The sequence below is a fragment of the Eufriesea mexicana genome, unplaced genomic scaffold, assembly GCF_001483705.2.
Source record: "Eufriesea mexicana isolate 0111107269 unplaced genomic scaffold, ASM148370v2 scaffold2839, whole genome shotgun sequence".
NCBI classification, from domain to species: domain Eukaryota; kingdom Metazoa; phylum Arthropoda; class Insecta; order Hymenoptera; family Apidae; genus Eufriesea; species Eufriesea mexicana.
In genome coordinates, this window is record NW_016910923.1 from 285,344 (window position 1) to 311,145 (window position 25,802).

The following is a 25,802-nucleotide window of genomic DNA, read 5'->3' on the forward strand; positions in this document are numbered from 1 at the left end:
CTACATCGAACGAAGGTATTTTTAATTCCCACGGGATAATGACGCGATTCTCTCGGCCACCGTGTCGTCGTCGGGCCTCGTACAAGCCGCGGGTATATAAGTGCGTTTATCTCTGGCAATTGCATTGGAAAACTCGGCTGATCACCTGGGCTAGTATCAGCGTAGGGCTCTCGTCGCAGCTCGGCGCAATAATAAATCATTACGCGTGTCACGGATTATCGGATTGGCCGCGGTCGGTCGCGTGATGGGTGGCGGACGGCTGCTTATCAGCGACAGCATGTGTTTGCACTCAGCTATGCCGTGGAGCCCTTTCTTTTCTAGAACGACCAAGCCTCGTTACATCCTCGCCACGTTCTCGCGGTACTCGTCCTGTCCTCCCGCCTCTCCGCTCCCGTTCCGCCGCGTTGCTTCTGTTTTCGTTTCTCTAGGACAGCCCGCTACCGCGATGGCGGATCACGGTGAACGTCGGGCCGCGTTTTCACCTGGCAAACCGTCCGCGAGAGGATCCCTTCGGACGAGGTATACCGCGAGATCCGGTTTGCCCGCGATATTCCGAACGTCAATGAAGATCGACGGCGCCGATAACGGCAACGAGGACGCGCTATCGTTCGATACCTAACGACCGGCATCGAGATTCGGCTGACGTCGTCGTTAGCGCGCGTATGGTAAAAATCTCCGCCATAAAGCGTGATTGAGAGCAACACTGGTCCGAGATAGCGGAAACAAATTGGGCAGATACATTTATCGTCTCGTCGCTCGAGATAAGCCACCCTTTACGGCACGCTTTACGACGTTTCGCGGCGTACGTCATTGTCACGCGAAGATATTTCGTCGTTGCGATTCCAAGGACCGCGACATACGTTGTATTCCTCCTCTACCTTTATTACGAGAGGAACGCGTCGAGGAGATAATTACTCTTATCCTCGCGAGACCCTACGCGAAGATTCGCGAACGAGGTCGAGTAGTCTAATCGGACTCGGAGATTCGCGTAATCGTGGAACACCGTGGAGAGAAGGGGTCCCTCGATGGCTCGAGGTGACAATAGGGAGACGGTGGATCCTCCGAAACGGTGGTCCGAGCATGGCAACCGCGGCGTGTCGCCACGTCCCTGTGCGCGTGGGTCGGCGATTGCAGACTCGGCCTCGCGACTTAACGATTTCCAGCGACAAGGTACGAACTCGGGGAGAGCGCGCGCGCGGTGCCGCGAGGATTTCACGGATGTCGCGACTCGCGAGTGGGTGGATCGTAGAAAGCGGAATAACGCGGCATTAACCACCCCCGGGAGCGTCTCGCGCGGCCGGCAAATTTTCCACGACCACGGAGTCGCCGGCCACTTAGCACCGAGATTCAGCTACCAGACGATAAAGATAACCCCGGGTTTGTATCCGTGACGTTTATGCACTGCCGGTTAGATCCCGATGACGCTTCTTTCGCCAACGTGTACGTACGTCAAGGTACCGCGCCGGTGTACGTATCAATTTCCGTACACTCGCGAGGGATCGCTGAATTCCAGAGGATGCTACGGACGAGGTGGAAGAGAGATAAGCGTGCCCATTTTCCCCGACGTCCGCGTAATTTCAGTACAACCGACGTCCCGTGATTGCTGGACTTTGTACGAGAACCCGTGGACGTGGAACATCAGCTCGTACGTAAGTCGGAAGAATACGATCGTTTAGGTGGACGGCGAGCGGAATCAGGGGGTCCACGTTTGTCCGGGAGGATTCCTCGTTCAGCGAGAAGATGGGACCGACCCGTGGCCGGGTTTTTCAGACGTAATGTCGGTGGTTAGGGTCTGGAACGTTATTCTGCGGTCGTGTGGCAGGCAGTGGTGGGCGTGGGAATGGTAGAAACTGCGAAGGGCACGCTTCTCCGTGTATCAGCGTCACCGCCACGGCTACCATTCCTCCGGTTCCCTCGGTCTCGTCGATTCCGTTCGTCGAGACAATTCATCGCGAATCCCGGTCGAGCCGTGATCCGCGGGATCGTCGGATGATTGGCCGTGCCACGATCGACGCCCACGACGCCGCGCCGCGCCGTCGTGCCTTCGACCCGTCGCCCGATGCACCGCGAAACTGATCGCCTGCTTTTCCGCGCTCATCCAGGCCTCTTTATACGGTGAGCACGGCGTCTCGTTATTGCACGTGAAATTGGAGACGCGCGCCATAAAAGCGTATCTTGGAAACGCACGGCAGTGGGATCCCCTCGGAGCCTTCCCAGCTGATCGTTTCTCATGTTGAACCGGCATTTTTTCCCGATGTCCTATACTATGGTTTAATCCGGAGATCGGTTAGCCTACGATTGACGCCTACACCGGCTGGCTGCGACCCGGCAACCAGCCAACAGGAGATTGTGTACGCGGCCATTTGACGGATCGTTCAGCCTCCACGGCGGTCTGTCTCAACGGGACGAATTAACTCTTTCACCGCGACACTCGAGTTCCGTTGATCCTCCGACGTATACGACCGTGTACCACGATTCGACGGGGAAATCGATCAAAATCGATTCGCGTCTCTATTGTCTGGTTATTAATCACGCGTACGATCGCTTAGAAAGTCCACTTTGTTCCAACTTCCCTTCCAATCGGCTATGTATACTTTGTCACGATGCACAGTATCGTGAGATCGCACCACGAAATTTTAGGGTACTATCGCGACGGGACGTAATTACCCGGTCGCGAATTATAGCGAGATTGGGAGTCAGGTGGGTAACCGAAACGAGTATATTTCGCAATCGCGAGGGATAAACGCGTTTGGTTGTTTTTATCGCGTGTTATGGTCGTCGGTGAAATATCCGAGCGCCCTGTTAGGGACATGTCCGCGATTATTTCGGTCAGAGGAGAACTTGTAAATCCTGGAAAGTTTCGCGGTGCGAGTCGGGTTAGTCGTAGGTAACCGAATCGCCGGGAAATAAAACGAGGGACTGGAGTGGAGTACGGCGCGTTACCAGTTCCAGGCGATTCGAACAATAACTTTTCCCCGATAAGAGGAAGGAGCAGGGGCGCGCGAAGCATAAGGGTTTCGCAGGAAAAGAAAATCCTGCTGGTAGATATTTGATCTGTTGGAGCCGCGCTTCGTAAATCTTCCAGCTGTTCTCAGCGGCGTGGAAGAACTGTTGGGCACCGACAATAAATGGACTGGACGAATGTACCGATCTTTTACAGATGTATACCTACTATAAAGCCCAGGCAGAGTACCTAGGGGCCCTACGTGTCCTGCGTGCGAGGTCGTATAATCGCGCTGGTCGCGACGTGTTCGCTTGATTCACGACACCCCGGAAGCGAAGTGACTGCGATACGAAATGCCATGACACTAGACAGTCGGCATCTCCGTGCCTCCTATAAGACCCCATAAATCACTGACAACAAAGCGACTGTTCGAGCATTAAATGCTTCCCTCTCGCGACTTTTCCACCGCCGTCCTCTGAATTGTTCCGCGTTTTAAGGATCCCACCGTTCCTCTGCATCCTCGCTCGACCCGATTCTTCCGTGAAATTCATTAGACACGATCTCCTGTCTTCCTGCAAATTTTACGACCAGACCATTCCCCTTGTTCGGCCATCGACGACGAAACCTCTCCGACGTCGCGTAGCTTTCGACCTCCACCTCCACCACCATCACCACCACCATGAATAGCATCGGACGACCGAGGAAAGGGCGCCGAAGTCGACCCGCAATTTCGCGGCAATTTTCCCGCGCGCGATGGAAAAGTGTACAACGCGATAATTCGAAATTGTTACGGGTGAACCCGCGAAGATTGGCGCATAATTTACACCTCTCGGCGCTGCCCGCTCGCGTACCTGCGCCGCCAGCCCCCGGTACGTACGACGTACTATCATCCCGACGTATCTGTACGTATAGCGTACACCTTCGACTGGAAAAATCGCGATCGTTGCTGGATTCTTCTTTCTCCTTTTTATTCCCCTGGAACAAAGGCAGCACGATAGCTCCGTATTTAAAATGTACCTACCGCTCGCGCTCCGCGGCAATCGCGCAATCTGTATCACGGAGCAGGGTATGCTTCCAATTTATAACCCCCTTCGAATGGCAGATACTCATCGAAGGAATCGTCCGATTGCCAGCGTACTCCCAGGTTAAACCGCACTCCGGAAATCGCTCGTGGTAGCGCTGCGCGAGGTCAACCGTATCTGCAAACGAACTACGCGGCTTATCGCCACCGTTCGCGGAGCTGCCATCATCCATACGCTTCGTCTCGCGCCGTGACGCTCGAATTTCGGTGGAATTTATTCGGTATAGTCCCAAACAGGTTCTTGACACACGGTAGCTCGTGGTGGAGTCATTCCTGACGCAATAGACGCGCTCTCTCTTTCTCTCTCTCTCTCTCTCTCTCTGCCAGAACTTCTTTAATCCCCGTGAAACCGTCTGTCAACCGGGTATATATACCTGACAGCCCGATAAACCGACCGAATTCGTTCGAAACGATCCCGATGATATCCTCAACTCGGGATAGCTCACGATCTACTGGGACCCGATGAAGGGCGATGGGATAGGTACTCTATGGAAAATGGAGGACGAGGAAGGGTTACTCGTGTCGCGAGCACCAGAGCCTCCCTGGTCCCCGTGGCAACATCTGTCAACCGGGTATATATACCTGACAGGCCGATAAACTGGCTGACGGAGCCACGGACCCGCCTTGCATTATGCAACCGAGGCGCGCCGAGCTTTTCTTTTCAAGGTGTTCAGGAGAGGCAGCCAACCGACCAGGCAGGAAAGCAGGCGAACGAGCAACAGAGCAAAGCACGCCAGCAGGGCCGGCCCTTTCGTACCTTCTACCACCTGCGGCTACGAAAGGGCCACACCGCGAATATTATTATCCGGGTGCAGCCACCGCGACCGAGCGAGATCGCCGATCTACGCGTCATCTTCTCGCCTTCTTCCACCGACCGCTGAATTAATTGTCCTAGCGCGATGCGCCGATTATGGGCCTTCTACGTGGCCGAGTAGCGCACCGCGAAACAACCACGGGCCCTCCGACGGACCTTAAAGCGGCCCTCACACGTGGCTCGCGCGGAGTCGTTGACGGTGGGAAATCGGCAATTTCGCGATCGGCAAAGCGCTTTTCCGAATTTGAGATATCGGACGAGGAAAGTTGCGAGCGAATTCGTTGCTCGGCTATGCGATAAGGTTAGCTTCTGAGACGATCTCGAATTCCTCGGGGCTCTGAATATCGTCTCGCGATCTTTGGTAAATAATTGGGCAATGACTCGGAGGGTCGTGGAGGCTGCTTGGGTTATCGAGTTAAATCTGTTATTGCTCTCGCGAGGCGAGGTTCGTTCTTTTGATTTATAGATAACCGATCGATCAACCTGCATCGCGGATCGAGCGATGAATAGAAAATGATTGCGACACACGGGCTGCACGTGAAAAGCTGGCTTTGAAGGGTTGTCTAGGAACAATGACACCGAGAAAAAGAGAACCGTGCTGGATGGCAGAATAATTAATGTCTAAAACGATCGTGCTCGTTACACGGGGTGGAAGAAGGATGCGCGTAGAACGTTCCAGCGTGCTTGGTCATTTCGACTATTCTTTGCGCTCGCGCGGGATCGTCGTTTTTAATACCCTTGCCTTTCTTCCGAGGATAGATGCACTCTCCGGTAGCCCGTGTCCCATTTTCGTGGCTTTCTTCGCTCCTGCTCTTATCATGCAGCCTTACGAATTCGCTTTCACGAAACTACACGAGCACGAAGATCGCATAAGCGCTCAGGAATGAGAGACCTTAAACACGTACTTGGTGTCTTGGTAAGAAAATATCTGGTCGAGGAGACCTTTAGAAAGTGTCACGGTGAAAACGCTCGTAGAGTCCTCCGAACATCCGTCGAACAATTTTAATTCCGTATTCTTTCATCCCATCACGAAATTCTAGGAATATTTATTTTTTTTCCCGTACCTTGCAACGAGAGAGACAGGTAAAATTAAAGATCTCGTATTTCTCGTTCAACTTTTACGTTCTCGGTTCTAAAGTCACAGAGGTATTGTCCAGAAACTAGGAAAGCGGTTAAAATTGCGGCAAGGAACGAAGAAAGGAATAGACAAGGATAGCGAAGACGAAGGTTCTGATGCAAGTCGCGAGGTACACCCTGTATATCGATCTCCCGCCCTTCCGCCCCCGCCGTTTCAGCTCGGAGCAACGTTGGGGGTGGCTGCATCGGCAACGTTGCACTCTGCTGGCGTCGCATTACGTTTATTAACCTAACCTTACCAGCAGGCCGCATACACGGACGTTCCATGCACACGCGAGGGCGAACCTGCATGGAACCTTTTGCGATTACACGTACCTATAGCTTGCGTCGTAAACGACAGCTTTTGCGTACGCGAACAAAGCGGAGACCTGTTGCGCCAGAGAACCTTCGTCCGCCTTTTTAATGGACGCCATTTTGCCTCTGACAAATCTTTCGAATAAATTTTTACGACGCCCCGTCCACCGTCCATTTATCTCCCGCGTCCGACCCGAGCTCCCTCCGACCCCTGTCGATTATCCGAAACCCTAAAATACGTCAGCCACGTTCATCCGATCCGTTGCGGTTCCATCCGATCGCGTTTCCGGAAACTCGCGTCGCGGCCGCGTCTTCCGGCGAAGAAGTGGATGGCCAACGGCCGATGGGAAGAAGTAAACGGAATCGGAGGCGTTTCTATCGGTGGTCGAGGAAGAAATCTCTCTTTCTCTCTGTCTCGGAACGAGCACACGGCCCTAACGACACGGTGTCACGGCGGTTTGTTACGTGCCTCGATTCGATCCACGATGATTCACGCTGTCCCCGCCGGTACGATCCGACGTGACAGCGGCTGTGATTAGATTTGCCCGCGAATAATTTAAGCGCGCATAAACGAGCAAACGAACGTAAAACGGATCACGAATATTATTACCTCGGTGACCAGTGAAGCGAGGCCCGTTGATCGTTGCCGGCTGCCACACCACCGCCATCGCGCTGCCTCGTTAAGAAATTATTTTCTTTCGCCGATTTTCCGCGAACCGCTACCGCCATTTCGCTCACGATCCCGCTACCGGTCGCCGCGCGAAACAATTACGATACGCAGGTCCACCGGTTAGGAGCACGAACAAACGACGGATTGATTAGACGTTTAATTAACATAATGTCGGTGGTCGTGCGTGCCATCGTGTCATCCATCAACCGGCCCCGCCGTGCAACTCGCGAGCCTCGCTCGAGGAACACGAGCAGGCCAGAGAGGGAATACATGGAAATACGTCGAGGAAGATCGTTGCTAAGTACGTCCACGGCCTGGAAACAGCGTCTTTGTTCGAACCTTCCTCTCCGGACGAGGCCTCCGTCGGTCGACTCCTCGTTCCCTGGATCGTGCAGCGAGGATCGCGGATTCTTTCCAGAGAGTAATTATATCGTCGTATACACGGTCGCGGAGACCTCTAACTGCCTGCATTGTCTCGATCGGACGGCTACGACGCGCTAAATTAATCCAACACGAACCGTTTAGGCCTGCTCGGGCCCTTAACGCGATCAATGAATCTTCTAGGCCTGGCTGACGAGATCGTCGTGTCGGCCGACGCGATGGACTAACCTCGTCGAATTAATACGAGGGAAATGAAATATTATTCGTACGATTACCGGCCTCCATTGAGGAATCCAGGCAGGAGGATGCCACGCGAGCTGACCCCTAACGACCAGACTTAACGACTGTTTGGCGTCGTAGCTCGTGCTCGCGTGCGTGGGTACCCGCGACACCTCGGCTGAGAAAACGAAACGCTTAAACGCCTGTAATATCTTTCTTGTCGCGATATCGGTAAATTCCACGGCGCAATGCTTTTCCTGACCCAAATAGACGGAGCTTCCGAGCTGGCCGTTTCGACGAGCGCGATTCCACGATACCAGCCAGCTTGCATTTCGCGCAGAGAAGAGCAGAATAGAGGTGCATCGTTACGCGAGGAGAGGCAGATACGACGCCATTCGAATCGACCAGTCACGACCGCTCCGATTCTCAAGATTATTCGAAGACGAAATAAATCACCGTTCGATAGTTGCCGGAGGAAGCTCCCTGTTTCGAGTCTCTTCTCGGTCGAAAGAAATTTTACGGTTATCCGAACGTCGTGGGTAACTGTAATGCAGCCCGATTATGCGTTGTCATCTTCGCCGAGGAGATGCAGGCATAGAGATAGATTCCTGCTCGATGCTGCTGCATCCCGCGACGCGGTCTCTCGAATCCCTCGCGAAGGATCCCGGGACGAAATTAAAGAACGCTCTGTCCCGCCCTCGCGCCACGGAGCACCCTAACGATCCGGCTCGGTGGCGAAAAAAGAGCTTCCCGAAAACACAGCCAACCATAATTCAGTCTCGGCCATAAATCTAGCCGGTGGACAGGGCGGAGGAACGAGGGCGGCGAGCGTAATTAAAAATAAAGCAGCAGGGAAACATTGAGACGTCTCCGGTGTAAGCTGTCCGGGTTGCTTACGAACGACGACCGGGACACAGAAGAAGCTCGTTCGTGGAGGTGGACAACATTCCCGTCCCACGTCCAGTTGGACGGAACATCGCGTGGTCCGCTAAACCGGCGACGGAAAATCGATCGGCGATCGATCTCGATAAGAAACCGACAGGGTGGTGGGAGCCGAGGATCGACCGCCCACTCGAGCTCCCTCTCACCTGGCCCAGTGAAAGTGCATTCGCGACGCGTCGTTGCGACGCGACTAATTAAGACCTCGTCGTAATGACTTTCGCGTGGATTAGCATAGGATTCGTCTCGGCTGCTATTAATCATTTTTCATGGCCGAGCGCGGGGCCTCGATAGCGAGTTCTCGTTCGCGTGTAGCGGCAGGTATTAATTTTCCAAGATCCCGGGGTCTACACGGGACAAAATTGCGCACGATGTTCCGTATTCATTTGCGACGTCGTGCAGGGATACGCTCGGCGTCTGGACACGCTCCGTGACCGGCGGGATTTATGTGGGAAGATCGTCAGGGATGATGGTGCCCTCCTATTAAAATCGTAGCGTAATCGTAGCAGTTACGGGAGACGAGGCTGCTCCCCCGTAGCGCGCGCGCGTAATAGACGAAGAATTCGCCTGACCGCTTCTGAACCCTGGTCTCGGTGAACAACACCGGTTCGAGGTATCGTTCCCGATATCAGGTTCCTGGATGAGTTTTTTCCCGACAACCCCGTCGCGGTTCACGGGTTCTCCCTCTGCGTGGATGCAAATAGAGTAACTGAACGGGTTTGCAAATATGATGTGGCACGGTGGAGGAGGCTGGGTCGCTTTGCGTGTCACAGCAACGCTTAATTCAACGTCACTGGCTCTATTATGGTTAATTTATCGCCAGGCAGCTGGCTCCGGTACGGTCGCTTCGATTTTTCAGCGTTTCGCCAGCACCGCGAGCAAATTGTCGCGATCGTTGGAAATTGCGTTACACCCACCAGCAACACGATGCCGATAGGTACGGATTGCCGGCTTCGCGGCGTTCTTCCGAGAAGACCTGCTAACCCAGATGCGCGCGTTCGTTGCCCACGACGAAACCAGACGAAGAGTCCCCTAGGAAACTGGCTGCTAGACGCGGTGTGCGTCGGAGCGTGGCGCAAACGAGCCACTGTCTTCGTGGCTTTCCTTCTCGTTCCGCTTCCATTCTTCTCTGCGCCGAGAGACCGACACTTTCGCGTCATTTCCCATGAAAAGCGATCTCGTGGGTGGAACACGACCGCGACGACCGGGAAACGTGTAATTACCTCAAAGAGGTTTCCTGTTTGGCACGCACCGACGAGAAGCCCCGCGAAACTACCGTCGGCATGATTTGTCACGGACGTTAGCGACGCGTGTTCCGGAAACAACCGTGAGTCGATCGTTACCGCGCGATATTTCGATTCCCGGATTCCACGGGGACACCGGGTTAAACGCTCGCGTAATTTCGACCAGTCATTATCGCTTCGAGTGGAACGCGCGTTCGCAACGGAAGCTCGCGACCACGCGCGCGAATAGCCACGAAGTCGTGTCTCGTGGAGCACGGACATCTCGCGTTGTCCGCGAGATAAGATTCTCCGGTGACCAAGTGCCCCGTCTAACCCTTCGTTTCACGCGTGTACACGCGTGCCGCGCCATTGTCCAAACCGGTACCTCTTCCACGAAACCAGCGTTACGACGATGAAACACGGTGTGGACTCTGAAAGTGCTCCGAAAGTTTAGAAATCAGCTGACCCACGGTCATCCGGGTAGCAAACGACATTCATCGAAAGAACCGTTCTAATCGCCGCATTCCCGTCCACTTTGGTCGAATTCTTTCCACGCGGCCCTATCGCGAGCGAGGAATCAACAAGGACAAAGTAATGGTCCCTGTTACCGAGGTGTAAGTGGCATCGTGGCCGATCCAGCGACGCCGTCCGGCCCGGCCTGACGGATGCGTGGACAGCGTCCATTCTATTTTAATCGGCCGGTTAACGAAGCAGCGGCTGGGCCCATTGTCAGCGACGCCTCTCGAACGGATCGATGCTCGGTCTCCTCGACTCCGTATAATTACACCCTGCGATTGAATGGAGAGGCCGGGGTCTGGACACGCGTGCAGCGCCTCGCTTTCACACGGACGACCGAGCGAGTCGTCGAACAAAAGCGTCCGCTCGACCCTTTTTAACCCGCGTTCCTCGGAAAGCGCCGGCTCGCCACTTGTCGTGCCGATGAAAGTAAAGAAAATAAGGACGGCTACGATGACGGGGAATCACGCGGTAATTATCATTCTCGTTTCGACCGTGTCGCGGGTAAGGTACGAGTCCTGGAAGTCGGTTCCGCGCGGAGGCGAGGGAAACTCTCTTTCTTAACCTCTTTCAGCTGTAGTGGCTTTGGTCCGTGGCGTTTTCTTGCGCGATGCGGCACTGGGTATTTTTAAACTTTCCGAGAAGAGACGGTCGACGAAGAATTACAATTTGTTTATTTACAATTCTACTCTATTCCTAGCTTTAAGCTCGTGACATATACCGATATGCTGGAATAACTTTGTTACACGATGCGACATAGTCGATGATTTCCGGTCAGTAAGTCGCGATCGTGTTAAAGAAAGTGGTCGTGTATCAGTTTTCACGCTCCTATACCCGTATCTTCGAAGTTTGCTTCGTTCGTTCCGAGAAGATGCCGCTAAAGGTGCGTCTACACCTGTTGCATTCTCGCGTTCGATGAATACAATACGAGGGTAGGCAACAAGTGTAGACGCACCTTTGGTATCCCAGGAATTTGAAGATCGAGAATGTGATCTGTCGCGAAGTTTACTTCGTTTCTTGTACCATGTTGCCATCTTGCTTCTCTTCTTTTTACTCGCTGTCTCGTTCCTATTGCTGGCGGATATCTCCACGATTTCTTTTTGTCGCCGAGATTTACTTCGCAGCGTACCCCTACTGATAATCTCCGCCATTGCTGGAATTAATTTTTTCGCGTCGCGCTGGTTACTTTATCGACTATTCGCGTTGCTTATTTTATCGCCGGAATTCCCGTCCGCTGGAAAGGTTAGATTTCCCTCGCTGTTCGAGAATTCCTCCTGGGATCATCGCGGCACAGGAGCTTGGCGCAACGATAAATTATTTACCACCACTGATCCGGCAAAGTAGTCGGAATGGAAGAGAGCATCTCAGAAGTATCTAGTCAGGTAGTCGCTGGAAGTCAGTTCGAAGACATCGACCACTAGTGGCCACCGACTGACCACAGGATGAACGCAGACCAGGGCAGGTAGCCGACCGAGTGGTAATTATTGGTAGCGAACAGCAGCTACGGATACCGCGTCACTCGTTGCCATCGAAGACGTAGGATTAATTAGGATAATCGGCGAAAATTGCGCGTTCACCTAGCCTTTCGCGAATCACCTCGAGTGGTGTTTGATCTAAAACGGTACCTGTTTGCTGTCATGCGATCTTTGCTACTTTTGTACTCCAGCCGACTATTCTTCTACGCAGGTTGCGTCCATGAGACACACGATGATTTCACGTATATTATTTATTACGATGACGATTTTTATCAATATTCTATTCCCTCGACGAGCGAATTGACAGAAATTCGAGATGTCAACGGGCAGATGCCTCGGTCATCGACCACTGGCCGATACATGGATCGATTCCACGCGTCATGGATCGATTCGGCGGATGGTTCGGCATTTAGTTGCTATTATTATGGAATAATTCACAGAGGCAATCGTCTCGAAGGTTTCAGCTGCACGTGCAATAGGGGCGGGAATTTTTCGCGGCGGTATCCTGTAGACATCGCGAAGAGAGAGAAAGACAGAGAGAGAGAGAGAGAGAGAGAGAGAGAGTGGGAGCGAGGGAGTTGAAAATAACGTCGGATAACGATGTTTTCTTTCAATTTATCCGCGTCGATAGGCACGAGCTTGCGGCGTAGCGTAATTGCAAGGGCCTGGCTCGTGCATGTGCACGCCGGCACGAGGATCGTGGTCGTCGGCGGTGAGGCTGTATCGCGAAATTCGTGGGCCCATTATCCTCTTTCACGGGCGCTATGCATTAAGCACCGTGCACACAATCGCGGTTACGACCTTGCTCGTGACCGTGACCCTCTGCTCGTACGGGAGAACCATCCGTGCACTCCGTGGTTCGCCACACTCGACGGCCCTGAGATCGACTTCCACCAACGTGCTCGCAGACTCGGGGGCTGTCGGCCGTTACTCACCTGTTTTCACCGTCGAACGCGCTTGCTCTCCCTTCGGTTGCTTCTTGCTTCTCGCTTTTCCTCCGCTTGCCCGGCTATTAAGCATCGTGCACACCGCCCTGCCGTCCGGCGACAACCGCTAATGGCCGATCGTTGGCAAACGCTTTGCGCCTCGGTGGACAATTGCGTGCCGTTCATACGTTTGCGAAATATTTTCGATACTCGCACCGCGTTCTGTCCCTCTCCGTGTCCCGGCTACCCACCACCGCGTCCGCTTCGGCCATATCCCCCGTGTATCTTTCCTCGGGTACACGTTCGCCATGTTCAAGGCTGAATTTACAACAGCGCGTGGCTACAGCCCGTCTTCGAACGCGCTTTTACAGGTAAACTACATTTATCCCTTATTCCGCCTGGTCGCTTTGTTCTTGTATTTTCATATGCAATAAAGAAGCGTCGCTATTATTGTTATTATCCGGCCGTGGGATGGACGCAGAAATTGGAAGGGGAGGCCGTCTCGAGGGGAAATTGCGCGGTTCAACGAGGACTATCGGTCTAGCAACGCGATTCACTTTCCCCGATACCGGTGTCTCCATTTTTTCCACCTTTCTTTCCCACCTCCATCCCCGCCCCTCCTTTCCCACCTTTGTTTATTTATAATCCATCCGGTTAAGGGCACGCGAACCGAAGTCACGGACGGGCGATAATTCGCGCTGGTACCTCTCCCGCCGATTTTTCTTCCCTCCCCTCTCTCGTCCCGTCCCTCGCGAGTTCTACGAACCGTCTATTAACTTATCGTCCCGTAACTTATCATTTGGTAACCTATCCTTAAAACTTTCTTCCCGCGCAGCGTCGGTGGGTAAGGACACGAGGAAATTTCACGGCTGTCACGAGGGGACGAGTCGTCGTCGTCGTCGAGCACGTCCGCGACACACCCGGTACCCGCAGGTGCAACCACGCAGCCGGTCGCGGCGAGAAGAAAAACTCGAGCGAGCCGAGTGGAATGAACTATGGCGGCTTATCCGCCCGGCGAATTATCGTTTCCGCTTTCTCGCTTGATATTATCGTGACGCAACTCGATTATAACGCGGCCGTGCCTCCTCCGTTTCTTCGTTCCCTCACCGCGGCATCGGGTAATGTCTGCCTATAGCGGTGGAATAATAATGGCACGTTGGCTTCGCGTTGCCACACTGGCCGCCACCGGTTGCCCATAAATTCGCCGTAACCGTGCCAAAAACGGCCGCGGATCGTTTTCTCACGATCGTCGTTTCCTCGGGCGTCATGCTCTTCGTCTAATCGATCGCTGGATGACTCTGGGCTCTGCATTCGATCGGTCGTCGTCGAAATCGGTCGAATTTCGCGACGAGCGATTAAGCCGGATCGGTATCGACGACAGCGGATGCGTGCTTTGCCGTTCGACGAACACAGACGCGAGCACGCGTACGTAGACGGTGGCGGTGCTCGTGTTGGGCAGAAGGATCGGAGCGCAAGAAAGCCAACGCGAAGGAACTCGAGCGCGCAGGGTTAGGAGAGAAAAGGGAACGCCGGACAGTTGCCGTTGGTACACCGCACTCGCCGCTACGTGCTTTTATTGCGAGGATGTTGCTCGATCACGTCCATTGACGCATGTAGTTTTATTCCCTGTAATAATCGTTAAGATCCTCTCGCGTCTATAATAGAGACGCGACCGGCTGGCTGCCAGGCTTCTTGCCGTCGTTAATTGACAAGTGTATGGAAAAACCGATCGACGAATAAGTACAACGAAAAGTGGGCCCGCGTTCTCGCGATTGATTGCCGATCCCTACCCTACGTGGCGCGTCTTTGCCGGTGTCTCCGTAATTGAGACCAACGCGCGCCGGTACGATTCGGAATTCATTTTTAAAACTCGCACGATAAAATCCTGGATAAAAGAGCAGACGCGAAGATCAGAGAGAGAGAGGGAGAGAGAGGGAGAGAGAGAAAGGGCGGGAGAAAAACAGAGAAAGAGGGAGGGAGAAAGAGAGAGAGAGAGAGAGAGAGAGAGAGAGAGAGAGAGAGAGATCGGTGGGCAATTTCGCGGCCGATCGCGTCTCCTTTCACTGACGCTCCGGCGATGGCCTCTTAACGATCCAGAGGCAGCGGCGAGGGTGTTCACGGTGCCGTCGTTATCGAGATAAACAAGAGGAAGGGGAGGAGGAAGGGGACCGGGGCGGGCTGAGAGCGGCGTGGAAGAAGGCAACGAGAAGAAGAGGAAGAGGGTAGCGTCTCCTCACAGGTGTCGCTTCAGAGCGCTACCACTGGAGGCCACATTTGCTGCTGGTACCGTGAACGCGAACGGTGAACCGATGCACCGACGCCGGTATTCCACATCGAGCGTGCGTTCAACGTCACTACGGAACATCCTGTCAGTGCGGTAACGAGCGGCCAGACGCGCTCGTCTCGCGCGCGCGTGCACGCGACTTTTTCGCGAAGCCGAGCGCAGTACACGGAACTAGCTACGCAGAAGCTCGTCGACCGGTCGTCGTGGATAGAGAGAGGAGAGAGAGAAGAATCCGTGACGGTCGGTTGGCTCGTGGCGATGGTGGTGGTGGTGCACGATGCGTGTGTCGCGATCGTGGAACAGGGCTGATCGAGAAGAGATTCGCAGCGTGGGATCGTGAGCGACGTCTCGTGCGGCACGGTAACGAAAATCACCGGTATTCGGCGTCGTGATGGCGTCCGTTCGTGACCGTCCGCGCGAAAGCTTCCGGGTCGGCCCACGAAATACGAGATCGCGAGTCGGAGCCGGCTACGAGCTTGGATATCTCGGTGGATCGTGTTTCTCGGCGTATTCGTCGAGGTTGCAGTAATAGTTTCGCTAATAGGAGAGAAACGAGAGAGATAAAGAGAGAGAGAGAGAGAGAGAGAGGGAGAGATAAGGAGGTAAAAAGACAGAGAGAAAGAGAGAGAGAGAGAGAGAGAAAGAGAGAAAGAGCTCGCGGGCTGGCTAGCAGGCATCGTCGGCGTGGAATCGTGTACGGTGTGTTTCGGCGAGAGCCGGATGTTGGCCCCGAAGGGGAGCAGCGAGGGACGCGCACCGTTAACCACCGAAAATTCGATTTCGTGGAAGCACTGCCGCGTCGTGTCTGGTTTTCGTCGCGAAGACCAGAGGGACACCGACAGCGACACGGACACGGACACGGACACGGACAGGGATACGGCACGGTGTGTGCGGAGGTAAGGTGCGCAGGGTGGCATCGGCCGATCGTTTGGACAAAGTCGACCGGTAGGACGAGAAGACCGGTCGCGCGGGACCGGGCACACCGTCACGAGGAGGCTCGTGCGTGCACACGCGCGTCGCTGCGTGCGTACGAGGATGGCCGTTATGTAATCCTCTTCGGCCTACGCCACGCGCATGAGTAATCTGGAAATCGCGATCGGAGGAGCAGCCGTTTAACGGTTATACGCGGACACTTTTACGCGAGCTGGTCGCGGGATGATACCGGAAACCGTAAGTGCGAGTGTCGCCATTCAGCCGAGAGTAAACGGCGAACGCTGGTCTGCGTCTCGCGGTGGAAAGTAATCGTTTCGAAGGTAAGAGAGACCGAGAGAGAGAGAGAGAGAGAGAGAGATAGAGGCGAGTTGTTTCACTCGACGAGGCAACGTGGGCACGCAGAAACGCTATCGATCGGACCCAAGAGCACAGAGATCCCCGGGTATCGCTTTCCGCAGTTCGATGCTCGCTTAATCAAGAGGAGGAGAAGATCGGCATCGTCGCGAGAAACTTGACCGATCCGTTAGAGGTTAAAGGCTGCTACACACCGCGATGAGAGCACCGCGGTCGAGCGTAAACGTCGCGGTTGCATTTCTCGACACGGTGGTACGGACGGCGAGGGTGCGGTGAAGCTGCCGTGACGGAGGAACGCGAGAGAGACCGATAGGGACAATCACGAGGCGGCGGCGCGGCGCGGTGACCGAGGGTGAGACAGATATGGATGACAACGTGCAGAATGGCCTGCAGGCCGAGCAGTGGCTCCCAATGTTCGAGAAGGGAGAAAAGAGAGCGAGCTCGCTGGGCAGCGGAGCGTTCAGGTTCATCCGCACGCGCAGCAGTATCCGGCGGGAACTGAAGAGGCAGTGCAACAGGTAAGAAAACAGAACGTTCGGAGGAGGTACGGCCCGTAAAATTACACCTGTTACGACGTAATGCGTCTAGAAACGTACGAGCCTCCAATCCTCCGGAATTATTTCACGCGATCACCGGTATCTCCTTTTCTCTTTTCTTTTCCCCCGCTCGTGTATTTACCGTCAGTAGGGTAATTCGATGCGTCGGATTAACGGAGGTTGATAAACGATGCTAAAGTTATTCGAGGAATGGAAATATTTTCACCGACCGACCGTATCTCGCGCCGCTAACGCGTTCAATTTTCGCGAAGTAGGTTGTCTTTATTACACGCGTCCATCGGCGTTCCCTCCACCGACACCACCGTTCGTACCGCTGGAATTTCACGGTTTCGAAAATACGTAGGCCGCGATGCTCGAAACTGGCAAAACGTATGAAATTAAAATCAAAAGACCGTTATGCGGCTTATTAATGGTTCCACGAGCCGTGACGGGAACGTTAGCTACGAGTCTCACTGCCTAAACGTACGGCGCTCGCTCGTAAGAAAATTCTCACCGAACCCTTCCACACGGATCTTCCTCAAAAATTCTACAATTCCAATTAATTACCCCTTCATTCGATTGCTCGATCGACAAATTCGACGACTCTCGAAAGAAGCGAAAATAGATCGAGCCGAATTAAAATACGAGACTCGGTCGAGCCGAGTGCCTCTGTACGACGATTCGTTTCGTTAACCACCCCGTCTCTCCTATAAATAACCATCGAGCATGGTCGCGTGGGCATCGATTAAATAACAGTATATCTCAATTCGTCGCTCGAAATTGAAACGTCAAGCCTGCGCCATGCATCCGCGAGCAAACGAAAGCTTACCAGTCGGACGAATGTCTAAGGCCAGCGATCGATCGGCGTTCCCTCGAACGGTTCCCGGTGTGTAAATCAGCGAACGTCACCCATCTCGGGGGATCCTGGCCGGTGTGGGAACCCTCGACGATCATTACCCAACGTGGTCGCCTAATCTGCTCGCCGCGTCCCGTACATCGAGTCAAAGGATTCCTCGGATTATAGCAACGGTATACCGGTTGATCGGCAGCCGGAGAATGAGCCGCGACGAAGCAGGAAGCAGCAGCAATCTGCAGAATTCGCGGTCCTTGCGGTGCGTGAGAAGGCCCGGGATCGCTAATAGTCGACCGTGGAATCCGAGACAGTCGGCTACGCTGACTCCGCGATTCCGAGCGAGTCGCTGGCGAGCGCCCGGTGAACGTAATTATCATTTGTAATTCGCCAAACGCTCGCCAGACGTTATCGCGCGTCGATCCCGACCGATTCTCGTTTCCATCGAAATCTATCGATCGAACCTTTCTCCCTAGCTGTCGAAAAACCACGTATACAGCTCTCCACGAGATCCCTGGATCGTTGGATATCGCAGGAAAACTCGATTTCGGAGTAGAAGTCGGGGCGAGTCGAATCCGAAGCGTACTACTACTGGGGTACGAATCTAGTACGAAAACGTGTTCGAAGGATTTTAATTTGTCACGGGTGGAATTAGGATTCCATGGAGGATCGATAAATATATCCGTATGCTTTTATCTCGATCGAGATTGGAAAAAAGTAGACGTTTTAGAAAGCAGGAATATTACATAAATTGGCAATCAGGGAGTAAAGTTGAACCATGTTCGCTCGGGATAAAGGAAATTTCACGTAAGATCGGAACCGTGTTAACACGGGCTCGGTCATTAAGTAGAGATATTTCTATATATAATAGGACTGCCAGTTGTACGGCGATGATAATTTATATCGTCGTGCTGGCTCGTGTTCGAAACGAATATTGGAAGGAAGCTCGGCTGGAAAAAATGATTTAGACGTAGCATTTTTTCCTGGCGCCGATGGGATGAAGTACTCAGGGCATGTATCCCGGTGATTTACCGCGACACGACGGAACTATTCCAGCACCGGGACAGCCGATAAACGATTCACACGGCGGAACACAGCGCGAAGGACATCGTAAATTGGTACAACGGGGTAACAAGCCCGCTCGAGGAACAACAAGAGGTTCGTCCGGAGGACCAAGGTGAATTAATAACGCTATCGTGTTCCAAATAAATTCCACGTAATGTTCTTATTAATCTCGAGCCAGCGATCTAACAGTGCCCCGCTCGTGGAAGGATAAACCTTGCCTCTAAATTATTCGCGTACACGCAACGCGTCCGAACGATTCACCCTAGAACTCGTCGCATTCGTCTCGATGCCCGTCGTGGAGCGTCCTTCTGACGCGCTGCGATCCGCTTAAAAGGAAAGAGGAAGAAGAACGCGGCGGCTGCCGATGCACGCTCGCCGGCCGGCAGATCGAACAGAAAGAATTACCGCAATATATTCCGCGTTTTAACGTTCAGCCGGATCGACCGAAACGTCCAGTTCGCTCGTCCAGGGGCCCCCGTCGCGCATAATAAGGCCCTCCGCCGGGGCCACAGCCGACTTTGGCCCGGCAGCCTCCTCCAGTCGCGAGCGCGCGCGCACACACGCGCGTGTGCCACGCACGAATCGACTTTGCCGCGCACACACGTTCGCCACCGAGCCGACACACGTCGAGGAACCGTGCGGTTCGAACACTTCCGTGTTGTACGACTAATGAATCGCCTTCTCTTTCTTCGGGCCCTTCCACCCTCCGCCTGCGCCCCTCCCCCCGCCGTTCCCGTGCCCCTTTTCCAGAGCTCGCGATCGTCTGGTCATCGCGGCGACCGATCGCAGTCGCGATTCCACCGATCGACCGCGTACTCGCATATTTATCGCTCGTATCGATGAACTCCGGAAGATAAGGTCCGTGGAACTTTGCCGCGTCCCTTAATACGCCTCTCGACCGTGCCCCCTATCAGCCACCACGCGCGTCGCGGGGATGAACGCGTTTCCGTGGCTCGGCAGGTATGGAGATTCGGCAGAGGTGCATTTCCATTGGGTAATTTGGTAGTATAATAGTCGGACAGGGGTTGACTCTCAGTGGATGACCGTGGCAGGAGTTATAGTAACCTAGGCTCCCTAACGCTAAACCTACCACGGTCAAATGGCCCGAAGAATAAAAAATAAGAAGAATAAGATCGAGAGACATTGGAAAAATGATTGTACGCGTATCGTCAATGCGATTAAGACAGTGACGTTGATTAGAGAATTTGTAACAAAAGTCTGAGAAACGATGATTTACGCTATGATAAACTTACCGTTAACCCTTTACGCTCGACGATTTTTTGGCTAGAGAAAGGTAGAAATTCGAAGATTCTCTACTAGAAAACTGACTATACCTTTTTGAGCAGTAAATGAAGAATTGTATGGCAATAAAATTGTAAAATTATTTAATTTCGATACCTCGCACACTGTTACGTTACATTAAATTTGATATACTAATTAATATCGATCTTCCAAATTTTGTGTAATGCTGACTGAAACTCACCTCCCGAGTGCAAAGGGTTAATAGGGGATGACCATATTCACTGACGCTGTATTCATTTGCTATTCTTCTAAGGATGATTGGCAAAGCTTAAAAATCTTACAGACTTGTGGAGATTTTGTTCCTAAAAGAGACTTAGAGGGAATAAGAAATTAGACGTACTAAATATTTGAAATAAGTTCTACGAGACGTAAACGGATGGAGCAGAGTATCTCACGATTGCTTTCCGAGGCACGTAGCTTATAAAATTCGAGTCGTAAAGGTAGCGACGATAAAAGTCCGACTTATAGAGTTACACTTTGACTCGTGGAGTTACTCCGTCTGTCGAGTTACCGAGGTAAGGAAATGCGCGTAAATACGCGACAAAGAGTACGAGTCCGAGTTACATTGCAATTTACATAGGTTCCCTGGAGAAACGAAAGGGAACGAAATATTTGTCTTTGGAAGGTGTACCGTAGAATTAAACAGACTCGAGTTATCGTATCTCCGAGCGTATTTTGCTTTCATTATGAAAGGTAAACGATAGTTTCGGAGTTACGTTCGCGTTGTTCCAGCCGATCCGTCACAGTACCCTATCTGAAACGGTCGATTCTGATCGCTGTTCGTTTCCTTATTATCGTCGTCGACATAGTCGGCGTTTAACGCGCGGGTATGACGAGTTAACTGCTCGCAGCACGTGCAGAGTTTCAGTAAACGAATTCCCCAGTTAATGGGTTAAAGGAAATTCGTTATCTATGGCGGAGGATTGAATAATAGGTTTGAATTCATCGGCCCCCGCGATCTCGCGGGAACGATTAAATACCGCGAGATCGAAATTCAGTTCATTTCACGGTGGCGCAGGTAGGAAATCGAGTCGGCCGATTCGACGGGACGATATCCGATCGGCGTACACGATTTTCTGAAAAAGATTGCACGGTGGCGAGCCGTAGAGAAGACGTAAGCCGCGTGAAATGGCTGTAAACATCGAGAGGTGGTCGCGATGAACGCATCTTTACGCTCGTCTCACGCTTCTTACGCTCGTCAACGTTCGCATCCGCGTCGATACATTCAGCATCCTCTGCTTAACGCGCGGCCCACCGGTTTTATACATATAGATATATCGAGCGCGAGGTCATGCGAACGAATACACTTGTTCGATGTGGCACGAACCTGTATACGCGGCGAATTTCATCGCGAGCCTATCGTCTGGTGCGCGAGAAATCGAACACGTAGGCGAGGCTGGATCGACGTGCCGCGTGACGTGCCGCGATTAGGGAAAAGTAAGACGGCTGGAACGACCGTTAGGCTCGTTTTAATCGAGCTTCCGTTTATGTAAATCGTGCTAACGAGCTTTAAATCGACGAACGTCCGCGGCGAGCCGGCCACACGGCCTGGTCGCCGCGATCGATCAGTCCCGAGCAAGAAGCGGACGAGAGGTTCGCCGTCTAACGTGTAATTTCTGCGCGGCGACCTGAGAAACGGAACCGTGAAATGCGAAAGTGGTCTCCCATCCCGGCGGGATCTGCGTAGCCGGCTCGGGAAGCCTACGCGAGCGAACGAGCGAGCGAGCTACGAGACGTAACGAGAATCGGGCAAACGAATCGAGGAATCGTAGCGAAGCTTGGAAATCGTTCGAAAGCCGTGAATTACGCGTTTGTCGCGGAGCGGATAGCCGGACAAACACCTGGTTCACGGGGAACGACAAAAGCGGACGGTGATAGATGTACGGCGAGGAGAGGTGCGGGGAGAGGAAGAAAAAAGAGATGGATTGGATTTAATAAAGGAAAGATCCGGGTACCGGTGCCGGTTCGACCAGTCTATCGATCCACCCGTACGATCCAAGGATCGTGGAGAGTATCTTTGACCGAGGCAATAATATTCCAGCGCTAAGTGGACCAGCGATCCTTACGTAACCGGTACAGACCGGTACCGGGTATTGTTGGCTGATTTTGCATCTCGCCCGTAACAAATTCGAAAGGAATCGCGCATGGCCGCGGCGGTCGTCGCGTCGCGATGGCACAATAGACAAATCGGTGGCAGAAAACGTTGGCCAAGGCAGATAATGCGTAACGGCAAGTTCGGTACCTGTATCTGAATCTCGTATTCCGTGTACGGTTCACCGGATCCGACCCCTCGCCGCCACGATCTCTGGCTATTACTCATAACCATTACGTTCAGGTTCGGGCACCGATATTATCCGATGAAGGCTGATAAGCCGTTTAGACGGTTTCCAGCGTGCCGTTCCGTGCCTCATTGTGTGCACCGCGTTGGTCAGCTTATAGAACCAGCGGCCAGAGGGACGCGCGTGGTTACAGACCGATCCGGATAACCGATAAGCAAGGACGTGCTTATGAAACTTGGCACCTCGCTATCCGCCTCTCCGATCTTCCGGGGCGAGCCTTCGAAATAATCCATAAACGTTACATCGCTGTCTATCGTTAGTTTGCGTAATCGAGTTACAGATCTGCCAGCGCGCACCCGATTCTGACGTTGATCGAACGTTGTCGTGCACCTCTCTCTCTCTCTCTGTCTCTCTTCTCCTCCTTCTCTGTCCGGAAACCTTCGATTTCCTTCGATTTCCTTCGATTTCCTTCGATTTCCTTTTATTCGATGGAACGGTGAACCGGGTAAGTACACACTCTCGCGTTTCATAATCTTCGATTCGCGGTGTCATAGAACGGAATAGCACGCGCAGATATTATTTTATTACACTCACGATATCGCCGGCGGCCATTTTTGCGTCGCGACGATCCACGCGGATGGCATACCCGCGCGAAGGTATTCGAACAATGGTATCCACTTAAGAATACGTCCGTACCAGACGTGATAAATGACACGCGATTCTCTGGTTCCTGCCCTTGACACGAGTCCATCGAGGTGCCGCGAACCAACGCGTCCTACAACCCGATGTCGTTCCTCAGGCTCGCAGCCTCGGGGAGAGAACATGCACGGCATCACCGGTCCCTCTTCGCAGTCCGAATAAACGATGCATAGAGCTGGCCAGCTATTCTGAACGGTGAATCCGAGGTTTAACGGCTATTCCCCTCGAGGGGATAGAACTCGCGCGACTAGTGCCAACCGTAGAGGGTATCGGCGAAAATTAGCAGAGGGATTCTCGTGTTCTCCAATCAGATACCATCTTGGTCCACCGTGCAGAAGGACGCGTGATTCGGATTGGAAACATGTTCGGGATTAATCTATTATCCTTATGCGATCCAAGTACTATAATAACGATTTCTTCTCGCGTTGAATAAGAAAAATAATTAGCAAGTAATTTTCTAGAATCACCACCCTCGCGTGTACCCCCTTAGCGGAGACCACAGGTAGGCGACCGTTGCGGTCGCAGAAGCAATCGCCGCGAGTTTTATCGTTTCAGCAGGTATCTCAGTGGTCGCGTACGTGTGTTCGTACATGGGAAAAAGAAATGGCGGATAGATTCGTCGGAATAGCTTTGCAACCCGACGCCTGAGAACCTCTGTTGCGACGTTCACCTTGCACCCCGTTCGGGAACCGCGGTTCGTTTGTCGGATTCGACGCCCACGCGATCCGTCGCTTGTTTTCTCCGCGATGCAAAATCCCGGCAACGCTCCAATTTCATACGCTCCGAATGACGAAAGGCGGTGTCGCAATGGTCTGCCGCGCTGGCGAGCTTTAAAAGGCCGGATTTTTTCCCGCGGCGCCGTGACACGAGGCATGCCAACGAACGAACGAATTCTCGAAGGGGTATCCTTGACATTTCGCGGGAACATTATACTCTCGTTACCGCAATTTTCTGTCATTACTCGTTGAACGGTATAGAGCCGAAGGAGGGGGAGAGATGGAAAAAAAGTGGCGAGCAGGTCCGTAGCTATCGGGTCTGTCCGCGGCGACGGGAAACTAAGCCGAAGACACGCGTGAAATAACGCGCGTGCGTGCTTCCACGTTGGCGAGTACCGTTATCAACGACGATCTGATCGCAAGAAACGCGAAGGGAGAGAGCGGCCCTTGATAAATAACATCGGCAAGCGCCTCCCTCCCCTTTCACGGGCCCGTCGTTTCGGTGGTCTTCAAAGGAAAGTGACGAGTCAAGATAACGGGCAAAACTGGCTCGGAAGCTGCGCGAGCTGGCTCGATTAAAGACGTTCCCGTGTAAGTTAAGTACGGCCGTGCAGGCTTCGTGTCCAGCCGCGGTCGTCCCTGCAGCGCTTGCACGCGCGAATTCGAATAATTGCCGCGTACTTAACGCGGCTAACGATTACACACCGCGCGCTGGAAAACGTTCGATCGTTAACGAGCCAGCGTGTATATTCCTGCGCGTTGCGTGAACCCGGGAGAATCGGCGAGGGTAACGAAGCGAGGAGAGGTCCGCTGGTAGCTTAGCTGAATATTCCAGCAGCATCGCCGGCCGTTTCTTCGCCTATTACGGCACACTTAGGGACCGAGAGAGGCAGAAATTCACAGGCAATCCAGCGGGCGGCGAGTATCTCGGGAACCGATAATGGCTCTCGAGGAGGTTTCAGGTTCACTGGAGTACTCGCTCCTGACGGGGAGGATCGGATAAAGATCTAAATGCCTGCATAGCCGTATGTACGGCACGCCAAGGAAGATCCTTAAATACTAGCAAGGTAACGAAGGTAAAGGTTTCTCGTGACGTCCGCTTTGGTGCCGGAGCCGTCAGGGGTCAGTGAGCGCTCCGGTCGGCAAACCCGACCGCTCTCTGAATTCTCCATCGCTCCTCTCTCTTCCTCTACCCTCTTCCTTCCTTCTTTTCTCTTTACTTTCTATTTTTTCCTCTTTTTTTCTTTTCTTCCCCTCCCACCCGCGCCGGTACGCTATACTTCTCCCGTGTCCGCGAGCTCGCTACGTTTTCCGACTCATAGCCGAAGGGTGCCGCCCGCCAACGAATATTCCAACCTGATAAATCCTACCGCGCGATTTATCGCGTTGCCGCGGGTCAAAGGCTTCCTCCGAGTGGAAACTATTAAGCGACTCGGTCCACCGTGGCGCCACGGGTCCAGCGGACCCGGCGGTCGCGTCTCTTAGTCCGCGGGTCGCGCGAGGTAGATTTCTATCGATCCCGTGCGATTGTCCAGGAAAAACCGAGTATAAGTGGAAGTTATAAATCCCGCGTCTCGCTCGAACGAGCTCTCGTTGCCGATTCGACGGCAATTTCGAGAAGGGACTGCGTCCAGGGCAGACCTGTTTACCGTTCTATTAATTCTCTAGCCGGCCAGCTTCGAATTACCTCTCCCTTTCGTAATTGCCGATGTTCCTCGACTCGTTTCCCCGGATAATCGCGACTGAATTATTTATACGCCGCTCGTTTGATATATACGAGGCAGGCCGCGAGAGTCTGTTCGCGGTCGAACAGCGCAAACGGCAGCTTTTCTTTTTCCCCCGATGAAATTCCAGAGTCGTGTACCCGCGCGCGATTACGCGTCCGAGCGTCGCAGAACGCGCTCGATGAAAATTAGGAAGGAAGAGCACGATCGCTGGTCGATATTGTTATGCAAGGTAATCGTCGTACGCGGATAAGGACGCGCCATTACGCGACCAACAAATTGCCGCCGAACGTTCGCAAACTTTCTAACGCCCGCCCACCTAAACACCGTGTTTAAGCTGCCACCTGAACCACTCGCGTGTCCGGGATTCCTCGCGCGATTTCTAGCTAGCCGTCGGAAGCGTTTCTGCGAGAATTCGTGGGTCAGGTTCGACGTTTCGGA